The sequence below is a fragment of the Schistocerca nitens genome, chromosome 5 (genome assembly GCF_023898315.1).
Source record: "Schistocerca nitens isolate TAMUIC-IGC-003100 chromosome 5, iqSchNite1.1, whole genome shotgun sequence".
In the NCBI taxonomy this organism is placed as follows: Eukaryota; Metazoa; Arthropoda; class Insecta; order Orthoptera; family Acrididae; genus Schistocerca; species Schistocerca nitens.
In genome coordinates this window covers 132,997,777-133,007,661 of record NC_064618.1, presented here as the reverse complement: position 1 = coordinate 133,007,661, position 9,885 = coordinate 132,997,777, and positions in this window count along the sequence as shown.

Below are 9,885 nucleotides of genomic sequence, written 5' to 3'. Positions count from 1 at the left end.
CATTATCCTAAGGACAAACACACACACCCATGCCCGAGGGAGGAGGATTCGAACCTCTGCCGGGACCAGCCGCACAGTCTATGACTGCAGCGCCCTAGACCGCTCGGCTAATCCCGCGCGGCAGTCTTTCTTTATGTGTAATATTAGATTAATTTGCTGGGAAATCATTTCATGCTCTATATTATCGCTAGGTTAGTTGCAGGTTACATTATGTTGTCATTTTTCACTGCGTATTGAGATCACGTCACGCTCTTATATTTAAGACGCATTTACTCGTGCTCAAAATATACGTGACGTTTCAAAAACAAAATTCAGAGTTTAAACTGCTACTTTACATTATCATTGCAGTAGGTTCCGACCGACACATGCGGTCGCATTTTAAACCACACGTAGGAATTTGCACTGACTTACACGAAATAGCTAAATTACACTACTGGCCATTAAAATTGCTACACCACGAAGAGGACGTGCTACAGACGCGAAATTTAACCGACAGGTAGAAGATGCTGTGATATGCAAATAATTAGCTTTTCAGAGAATTCACACAAGGTTGGCGCCGGTGGTGACACCTACAACGTGCTGACATGAGGAACGTTTCCAACCGTTTTTTCACACGAAAACAGCAGTTGACCGACGTTGCCTGGTGAAACGTTGTTGTGACGCCTCGTGTAAGGAGGAGAAATGCGTACCATCACGTTTCCGACTTTGATGAAGGTCGGATTGTAGCCTATCGCATTTGCGGTTTATCGTCTCGTGACATTGCTGCTCGCGTTGGTCGAGATCCAACGACTGTTAGCAGAATATGGAATCGGTGGGTTCAGGAGGGTAATACGGAACGCCGTGCTGGCTCCCAACGGTCTCGTATCACTAGCAGTCGAGATGACAGGCATCTTATCCGCATGGCTGTAACGGATCGTGCAGCCACGGTCTCCATCCCTGAGTCAACAGATAGGGACGTGTGCAAGACAACAACCACCTGCACGAACAGTTCGACGACGTTTGCAGCAGCATGGACTATCAGCTCGGAGACCACGGCTGCGGCTACCCTTGACGCTGCATCACAGACAGGAGCGCCTGCGATGGTGTACTCAACGACGAACCTGGGTGCAAGAATGGCAAAACGTCATTTTTTCGGACGAATCCAGGTTCCGTTTACAGCATAACAATGGTCGCATCCGTGTTTGGCGACATCGCGGTGAACGCACATTGGTAGCGTGTATTCGTCATCGCCATACTAGCGTATCACCCGGCGTGATGGTATGGGGTGCCATTGGTTACACGTCTCGTTCGCCTCTTGTTCGGATTGACGGCACTTTGAACAGTGGACGTTACATTTCAGACGTGTTACGGCCCGTGGCTCTACCCTTCATTCGATCCCTGCGAAACCCTACATTTCATCGGGATAATGCACGACCGCATGTTCCAGGTCCTGTACGGGCCTTTCTGGATACAGAAAATGTTCGACTGCTGCGCTGGCCAGCACATTCTCTAGATCTATCACCAATTGAAAACGTCTGGTCAATGCTGGCCGAGAAACTGGCTCGTCACAATACACCAGTCACTACTCTTGATGAACTGTGGTATCGTGTTGAAGCTGCATGGGCAGCTGTACCTGTACACGCCATCCAAGCTCTGTTTGACTCAATGAACAGGCGTATCAAGGCCGTTATTACGGCCAGAGGTGGTTGTTCTGGGTGCTGATTTCTCACTATCTATGCACCCAAATTGCGTGAAAATGTAATCACATGTCAGTTCTAGTATAATATATTTGTCCAATGAATACCCGTTTATCATCTGCATTTCTTCTTGGTGTAGCAATTTTAATGGCCAGTAGTGTAATTCTACACCACAACAATCACGCAGAAACGAGGTACTGGTACAACCGTTCGGAAAGGTCTTGAAGACCGCTAATGGTTCTGCTACGGAATGAAGCATTTGTTTTCGATTTAAACCTATTGATCTAGCCGTCTGAGTGAGCTGGGTCGATTAGTGTGGTGTTAAGAAGACGTGGACCCAGCAAGATGAAAAGGTTCACGCAGGAGACGAAGTCATGTCGGGCAGCGTCAGAGGACTTGTGACAAAAAAGGTTATATAATTTCAGTAATGTGTTGCCTTTCAAACTTGATCAACATCCTTCTGCTTTATTCTGTATTTTTTGCTATATCTGTAACTGACAGCTCATTTAATTTCTGTCCTCTGTGATACTCTAAGAATGAGTAGTCTGTTACATAGCGGAGAAGCCTCGTCTTAGACTGTTCAGTTGTTTCATTTTGTCAGGGATTTGAGACCAACAATAACGGTACGTCTATAACTTTGTATAGCTTAAACATGGTTCCTCCTGAACGTTACATTGTGACGTTTATAGCATTGTACAATAGAATTGTGTAATCTTTGAAGCTTCATTTCAACATCGTCTGGTGTACTATACTGAACTTCGTCCGAACAGGTGTTGGAAGACCCGAGGTTACCGACCGGCCGCCGCGTCATCCTCAGTCCACAGGCGTCATTGGATGCGAATACGGAGGGGCTTGTGGTCAGGACACCTCTCTCCTGTCCGTATGTCAGTTCACGAGACAGGAGCCGCTACTTCTCAATCAAGTAGCCCCTCAATTTGCCTCACAAGGGCTGAGTGCACCCAGCTTTCGGCAGACCGGATGGTCACCCATCCAAGTGCTAGCCCAGCCCGACAGCGCTTAACTTCGGTGATCTGACGGGAACCGGTGTTGCCACTGCGGCAAGGCTGTCGGCGCTTAAGATGACACCCTAAATATTTAAATTTGCTTAGCATCGAGCCAGGTTACTCGTATCGCAAGGTGTGCTTTCGAGAAATAATAAATACTTTGTGAGGTGGCAGAATAGACTAATCTGAATAAAACATTCCATGTACATGCGTCCAATTTTTATTGATAACAGATATAGAATTCGACTCTTGTGTTTACTTCTTCTTTGCAGACTTAGCCTTCAACCATTCCCATAACCAAAACTCTAAGCGGATTAGGTCTGGGAAACTTGGTGTTAAAGAAACGCAACTATTCCTGGCAAGCCATGACTCGGAGAACGTTAGGTTTAGATGATGTGTTACGTGATGACTCGAATTTGCAGGAGCCCCGTCATGCTGGAAGGGCCTATCCATTCTTGTAGCCAAAGGAACCTCTTTCAATAACGCTGGGTGTCCGTTTTCATAAAGTCTAGATAACGGGGTGCTGTAAGACGATGCGATAAAAAATAGGCCCAGTCAATTAACTGTCTATCAAATCACACACCAAACATTTACAGAGGAGCGTTCTTGAAAATGTGTCTTGTCGGACTAGCGATGTGACTTACGAGTGTTATTGATACCGTCGCGCGGGAAAGTAGTTTCTTCAGTAAACAGTATTAATTGGCATTAACGGCGATTTCCAGTTAGGCAACGGCTAAGCTAAAATCGTCTACCATCATTTCCTCCTCGAAAGTGTTGAATCCACAGTGAAAAATCGGGACAGAGTCCGTGAAGGCGTAGTGTCAGCCATGTTTTTGCATTTGGAACACTGATACATAAAGAAATTCTGCCTGTTCTTGCTGAAGGACTACGATCAAACGACTGAAAAATGTGTTCTATTTCATCCACAGTCTGTTCATTTGCCCGTTCAGATGAAGTATGGCTACTGTGCAATGCACTAATCCCACACAATTTAGTGTAAACTCGCTCGAATCTGGTACTCTGCAGTTAAAAGTCGTCTACCATATTCTCTACAAGCAGCAGTGTCTCCATTGGTAAACCCATACGGAAACACCGTATCAGCATATTCACCATAAACACGCGAAGGTGCAGCAGAATTGGCCAATAAATCACAACGACAATCACAGTTGGAAAGCTGAATTATGCAAACTCAAACATAGCTCATAAACTTAAACTTCGAAACAAAAATTAGAATAGATAAATAAACCCATAGCAACTGGGGTGGCAACACATGTGAAATGAAACCAGATGTGCCCCTAAACCAATAAAAACTGCACACATATATCTAACGTTCCATTCGAATTAGCCCGTATTGCTACCTCCTAAAATATTTACTATTCCTGCTAAACTATCGTACTGTCCCACCCAACTCTACTACCTCTAATATTTCCGAAATGAAGCAAAATGTGAAAAATGCAATTGACCAGGGTTTCACAGGTCAGGACTCACACTGAGCAGCACTGTACAATCCATAAATGTAAACAAATATCAGTTTCAACACAAGGTTGCGATTTTTTAAATGGCACATGTATCTTTTTTCCTACGGAAATGAAAACGAGGGGTACAATTAGTGACGGCACACTTGTTTTCATTCTTCTTAACCTCATACATAATGAAATACATAGACTTTAAAGGAAGTAACGGCTCCTGTAAAAATCCACTTCTATGTGACTTGGGTATATTGACGGGGAAAGGAAAACTGTTGACAGCCAAGTGAGAGAAAAAAAAAGTTTAATAATTCTGAAAATCAGATACGCTCGCAATTTGAGGATGATTCTCTGTGGAATCGTTAGAAGCAGCACACAAAAGTGATTTGAATTAGCGAGAAAGGTACAAACGTGTTATTGCCTATACATATAGCCCTGAAAATGGTTGTCCTTGATTTCAGAAATAAATGACTGCGCTGCAGTTTTTTGAAAAAAATTGGTGTTTTGTCGCTGATTTACCCGGATACATCCACTCCTGCTTCGTGTATCCAGATGATATACACTCCTGGAAATGGAAAAAAGAACACATTGACACCGGTGTGTCAGACCCACCATACTTGCTCCGGACACTGCGAGAGGGCTGTACAAGCAATGATCACACGCACGGCACAGCGGACACACCAGGAACCGCGGTGTTGGCCGTCGAATGGCGCTAGCTGCGCAGCATTTGTGCACCGCCGCCGTCAGTGTCAGCCAGTTTGCCGTGGCATACGGAGCTCCATCGCAGTCTTTAACACTGGTAGCATGCCGCGACAGCGTGGACGTGAACCGTATGTGCAGTTGACGGACTTTGAGCGAGGGCGTATAGTGGGCATGCGGGAGGCCGGGTGGACGTACCGCCGAATTGCTCAACACGTGGGGCGTGAGGTGTCCACAGTACATCGATGTTGTCGCCAGTGGTCGGCGGAAGGTGCACGTGCCCGTCGACCTGGGACCGGACCGCAGCGACGCACGGATGCACGCCAAGACCGTAGGATCCTACGCAGTGCCGTAGGGGACCGCACCGCCACTTCCCAGCAAATTAGGGACACTGTTGCTCCTGGGGTATCGGCGAGGACCATTCGCAACCGTCTCCATGAAGCTGGGCTACGGTCCCGCACACCGTTAGGCCGTCTTCCGCTCACGCCTCAACATCGTGCAGCCCGCCTCCAGTGGTGTCGCGACAGGCGTGAATGGAGGGACGAATGGAGACGTGTCGTCTTCAGCGATGAGAGTCGCTTCTGCCTTGGTGCCAATGATGGTCGTATGCGTGTTTGGCGCCGTGCAGGTGAGCGCCACAATCAGGACTGCATACGACCGAGGCACACAGGGCCAACACCCGGCATCATGGTGTGGGGAGCGATCTCCTACACTGGCCGTACACCACTGGTGATCGTCGAGGGGACACTGAATAGTGCACGGTACATCCAAACCGTCATCGAACCCATCGTTCTAGCATTCCTAGACCGGCAAGGGAACTTGCTGTTCCATCAGGACAATGCACGTCCGCATGTATCCCGTGCCACCCAACGTGCTCTAGAAGGTGTAAGTCATCTACCCTGGCCAGCAAGATCTCCGGATCTGTCCCCCATTGAGCATGTTTGGGACTGGATGAAGCGTCGTCTCACGCGGTCTGCACGTCCAGCACGAACGCTGGTCCAACTGAGGCGCCAGGTAGAAATGGCATGGCAAGCCGTTCCACAGGACTACATCCAGCATCTCTACGATCGTCTCCATGGGAGAATAGCAGCCTGCATTGCTGCGAAAGGTGGATATACACATTGTATACGGAATGAAATGCGTTTCCCGCCCCAAGATGTTTTCACAATTCATTTTTCGATCCTCAGTACTACTGTGTACATAAAGCTGGCGAATGACGAGCTGTGCGCCGAGGTCGTGTGGCGCCACGCAAATGATCTCAAGTTCCGAAACTCTGACCGACATATAGAGCGTGTTGCACCTGATCACATTGGTTCTGGCCTCCGAACGTTGCGGGTTTTCGAGCTCTCGTTTGAGGTACCGTCGGACGTTGTGGTGGCTGCCTCTAAACCTACGGCAACGTCTTCAGTTACGTTGGTGAAACTTGGAAGGCGTTAGAATCATTCCGTGTCCTCAATGCTCTCCGTCAGAGCAAAATTGAATTACGGAAACACGTGCCTTACTGCTTGGTTATTGCCGGCTGCAGAGCTGTCGTCATGTACGATGAGTAGCCGCACACCTGTTCACATTGTGGCCGGGAATGCCATGTGTGTTCTGAATGTTTCCGACGTAGCCTGGTTCAGACGCTGATCGGAGACGTTGCTCTTCCTGTGGCGTCCACAGTGTTACCTCTATTTTACGCGTCTGCAGCGGTGTTGCCTACTGCACCCCCTCTGAATCAGTCGGTACCGGCGTCAACTCGTCTCGACTACACGATGAACGTTTCACCGGTCTATCCTACATTCCTGACGGAGGCGATACAAATGTACGATGACTGTGACCAGGCACCAGCTCTCTGTCCCGACCCCACGAGTTTTGATAATGGAGCTGTATCTACCTCCGCTTTTTTGACATTTGGCCACGTGTCGAAGGATAATCGCCCGCTATCCGACACGGAACAGCATCGTAGGAAGCAACGATCGCCGAGGAAACAGAAGAGAAGACGCCGTACCCCTTTTTGATGACTGCCTCCATCGGATGTCTGCACAGGACGACGACCCTGCTACCGATGGTGCGCTGCCCTTTGACGCCCTAACACCTAACGACATCTCCATCTCCTGTCAGCGTCTACCTCAGGACACCGACATTCCTCCGCATTCGACTGATGCTGTTGCCTCCCTTCCTGTGTGCGAAATTACCAATGAGCGCACCTACGATTGTGATTTGCTGAACCGGCCCAGTGAGGCATCTGTCTTCTGGGCTGACGATGTCGATAGTGAGAATTCTACGGGTGTAAAGAGCGATGGACTCTACTGGGTGGTATCGGCTTCCTACCTGCCACAGTGGTGTTCCTTGCCATAGGGGGCTAACAGGGAGTTCCATGTGCTTCCTCCATATTTCATTCCCCTGTCTGCCTGGCAATGGCAGCTTTCCAGAATCATCTCATAGCCAAAGTCAATGTCAACACCATTATCATTCATTAAAACTGGCTTTACTCCATGACATACTGTATGCCAAGGCTGTTGACATTGATCTTCTTCAGGAGGTGGATCTTGCTACTGTCTGTGCTCCTCATGATTTTACAGCACATGTCTCTCATTGTCCCCCACTGGTAGGGGGTGGTTATCCTCTTACATGACTGTATCCTCGATGATGCAGGTACCTGTCAACCTTATGCCAGAGTATAAAAAAAATGGCTCTGAGCACTATGGGACTCAACATCTTAGGTCATAAGTCCCCTAGAACTTAGAACTACTTAAACCTAACTAACCTAAGGACACCACACACACCCATGCCCCAGGCAGGATTCGAACCTGCGACCGTAGCAGTCCCGCGGTTCCGGACTGCAGCGCCAGAACCGCTAGACCACCGCGGCCGGCTGCCAGAGTATAGCTCTCAAGTATAGTGGCGTCTGGATCGTCAATGTCCACGGTCCATCTGGTTCAGGTCACCGCCATGATTGTTCCACATTCTCCACCTTGTCTGAAGATGGCCCTGTAAGGCGAAAACCTGTTGACAATGAAAATTCCACCTTCTCAGAGGCAGTCACATCTCTCTACCTGGGTCAGTAGGATGCACTGATCATGGGAGACGATTTCAACTGCACCCAAGCTTCCAAAGATCACCTACCCTGCCACTCTCCATGCGTGGCACTAGCGACAATTCTCCAGCACCTCAACCTAATGGATTCTTGGTTGCATGTTCATGGTGATCATCCAGGGGTTACGCATTTCACTAGCCATTCTTCCAGCAGACCGATCGTGTTTACGTATCCAAAGATATTGCCAGTAGGGCGCAGGCTGCTGATGTCTGGTCCATTGCGTTCTCTAACCATGACACATATATCAGTCTCTGCCCGCCAAAGGGTACGGCAACTGAACATGATCCGCCTTACTTCACCCGACTGCTGGACAGCTTGTCGCCGTATCCGTGCTGCCTATCAGCAAGCCCTGTCTTGGTGGGTGCTCTGTGCAAAGCCTACCCTCCACAAGGCCTTGATTGGTTATGGAAGGGAGGTTACGGCGTGGTGGCGACTCAGGAATTCTATTTCACCATTTTCTGAGAATGTACTATGATGCTGTATGCGCTAGAGCACCAGGCGATGGCGAATTGTGGCTTGTGTGGCTCACACCCCTTTCTCGCTGCAACCTTGAAGGAGTTATCGTCAGTGCCCTCACAGATGATAGGTTAGTGCAAGAGTGTACCTCTGTGTGTCATGTTATAGCGGAACGACGCCACCTTTGGAGCAATTTGATTAATGTTATTATGACTGACGATGGGCAGTGTTTTGACACCCAGTGGGAAATCGGGTCTGCCATCTATGAGCATTATGTTATTCTGTACTCTGAACAATATCACCCTGCCAACATGACTTCGATCTACAGACTCTCCTTTGGCTCGGTTCCCGTGGATGCAATGATGCATCTCCTTGCTAACGTCACAGAGGATGAACTCCCTGATGCTATCCAGGCAGGTTCTACAAACGGGTCTCCTGGACCTGATGATCTCCCACTGGAGTTTTACGTGACATTTCGACTCCTTCTGCCGGCCGCTGGTGGCCGAGCGGTTCTAGCGCTACAGTCTGGAACCGCGCGACCGCTACGGTCGCAGGTTCGAATCCTGCCTCGGGCATGGATGTGTGTGTTGTCCTTAGGTTAGTTAGGTTTAAGTAGTTCTAAGTTCTAGGGGACTTATGACCTCAGCAGTTGAGTCCCATAGTGCTCAGAGCCATTTGACTCCTTCTGGGGCCAGTGTGGACGGAAATCTGTCACGACCTTATGTCACCTTTCATGCCGATTCTACATGGCTTCCTCGATGGTTTCCTCATTCCCATCCACAAGCCTCGCGGTACCTCAGAGATATGCAGTTACCGCCGCTTGGCATTACTCAACAACAAGGCATAGTTCTTTACCCGCCTGTTGGCTGAGCGGTTTAAACAGACAGCTTTGTGCATTGTTTCCCTTTGCTCACGCTCGTCGTATGTCTGGACTTTTGGCAGCTCTTGATTTCAGCCAGGCGTTAGATCGTCTCGAATACGTCTACCTGAAGGGATGCTCCACCGTATAGGTTACCCTGATACAAAGAACCTACAACATCGCAGCGCGTCAGCAATCGTTGGTTAATATATTAAAAAACTAAAAACCCGCCTCGACTGCGCAATCGAGGCGGGTTTTTAGTTTTTTAATATATTACCCTGATACCCTGATACTATCATCGACGTCGTAATGTGTTGCTGCGCGGAGTGGCCGCGCTGTTTGAGGCGCCATGTCACGGACTGCACGGCCCCTCCGGCCGGAGGTGCGAATCCTCCCTCGGGTATCCTCCCTCGTGTTTTTCTTAGCAGAAGTTAGTTTATGTAGTGTGTAAGTCTAGGGACCGCTGAGCTCAGCAGTTTGGTCTCTTAGGAATTCACACACACACAATAGACGTAACGCGTCTCCTTCGTAGAACTACGTCTCATGTACTCTACAGTGGCCATCTTATTCCTCCGATCTCGATCCGTGGATGATTGCGTCAACGCTGCCCGCTCTCTGCACTGTTGTATGTTTTCGCCATGGAACT